The sequence below is a fragment of the Phyllostomus discolor genome, chromosome 8 (assembly GCF_004126475.2).
Source record: "Phyllostomus discolor isolate MPI-MPIP mPhyDis1 chromosome 8, mPhyDis1.pri.v3, whole genome shotgun sequence".
NCBI lineage: Eukaryota > Metazoa > Chordata > Mammalia > Chiroptera > Phyllostomidae > Phyllostomus > Phyllostomus discolor.
Window position 1 is genome coordinate 112429226 of NC_040910.2, and position 2063 is coordinate 112431288.

Here is a 2063-nt window from a genome sequence, read left to right on the forward strand (position 1 = left end):
GTCTGGGTGGATGGCAGGGGGGGGGGGGGGCGGCGTCCTCATTTTCCGAATCCTCCCTGCACCGCGCAAGCAGCCCCTGACACATCGAGGTGCCGGGGCATGACTCCAGGGTGAGTCCGGGCACAGCCCTGTGCAGCAAGCCTGCCACTCCCACCCCGCGCCCCGCCATCTCCGACCCAGGTCTCACTCGCACGGCTCTGCGTCAGGGGAAGCTGGGCTCTGTCTCACCCTGCCCGGGGTGCCTGGGCCAGCACCCACCTCGGGGACTCCGCACCAGGGCCTGCGGCCGCTCTCTCTGGCCAGCGCTCCGCCTGCCCGGCCTCTGACGCCTGGCCGCATCCAACCTTCTCTCTCCCGCGTTTGTCTCGGTTCCTCGTTCTCTCTCTCGATTTCCCTTTCTGTTCCCTCCTCCCCCCCTTCCCCGAGTCCCTGTCCTCCTCCGCGTTGTCACCTGGCTCAGGTCATTCGTCCTAGGCCGGTCAGCCAGGGCCGACTTCCCCAGGGCCGTCCCCACCCAAGGGCCCTGTCACCTCTCTGTGCTTTGCAGAGAGGGGTCACTTTTCACTTCCCTGGTCCAGATCCGGACCCAGGGAGGGGCTTCCAGGTGAGTCAGAAGGGGACCCCGGGGTCTCGGGGCCAGCCGCCCTGGGGGTCTGCTGTCTCTGCTGGGGCGCTCTTCCCCGTGGCGGGCGCACGGCTCCTGCAGACCCGGGGTCCCACGTGGAGGCCGGGCTGGGCTCCTGGGAAGGCTGTGCGAGGGCCGGCGCTCAGAGGAACCGCGTTTTCCCCTTTCGTTGTGTTGCGTCGAAACCCGCCCCCTGGAGCCGTCACCTGTTCTGTGGTCTGGGGGGAGCCGTCTCCCCGTGACTGTCGCTGAGCTGGTGAGACTCCTCGTGGCCTCTGTGCAATGTGACTCTCCTGTGCTTCCTGTCCTCCTCCCACTGCCGCCGCCCCCCCCGCCCCAAGCTGCTGACCTTGCTCCGTGCACATGTCACCCAGACCTGTGCCTACTCTGGCCACAGAGAGCCGGAGGCCGCTCCGCCCTGCAAGGGCCAGGTGGTGGAGTGGCGGCTTCCCGGCGGGCCCGGCACCCACGCATCGACTCCCCTGCCGTCAGCTAACACCTCCGAGTCTCTGCCCCTAGACCCCCGGTTCCGGGGCCCCCGGGGCATCTGATTCGGGCCCCAGGTTTGCTCGTACTTGGTTTCGTCCATGTCTTTCAACCCGTTGTTCCAGCCGCTCACCAGTGTCGGGTCCAGATGAGTTGCACCACCCGCCACCGCTTTGGTTTTCTCTGAAATCCTGACCCTGGGCCGTCGGGGTTTCCATTCACGTTGTTGACCAAAACGGTGGGCGGGACTCCATCCAGGCCACGGCCTTGTGGCTCATCCCTAGGGGCTGACCTCCCCAGGGGCTGTCTGCTAGTCAGTGGCTTTTGTTCTCTCTCCAGCGTCACGCTACCACCGGCTGCAGCCTCATTGCGCTGCGTTCTGGGCCCCTTTCCCCGTGCCCTCCCCGCGCCGGTCACAGCGCGGGAGATGTTCGGAGGGAGTCCAGGCTGTCTCTGTCCTGAGCGTTCACGGGATCTGACATTCCTGTCAGGGAGGGAAGAACACACTTTGGCCTGAGTTGCTAATAATCATGTGTTTAATTTTTTTTTTGAACCCTTGAAAGGATAGCTGGGTTCATTCTCTTAAAATTCCACACTAGAGGTAAAAAAAAAAAAGAATTGTAAAGTATTCTAAACCCCCGTCGCAGAGAAAAGCACTTCACACTGTGTGGCATATAGTTCTACAAGTTTCTAAAAACATCTAGAAGTATGCACACCCCAGAACTCACAGAAAATGCAATCAGCCCTGGCTGGCATAGCTCAGTGGATTGAGTGCAGTCTGTGAACCAAAGTGTCGCAGGTTCGATTCCCAGTCAGGGTACATGCCTGGGTTGCAGGCTACGACCCCCAGCAACCGCACATTGATGTTTCTCTCTCTCTCTTTCTCCCTCCCTTCCCTCTCTAAAAATAAATGAATAAATAAATAAATAAATGAAAATGCAGTCAGACCGAA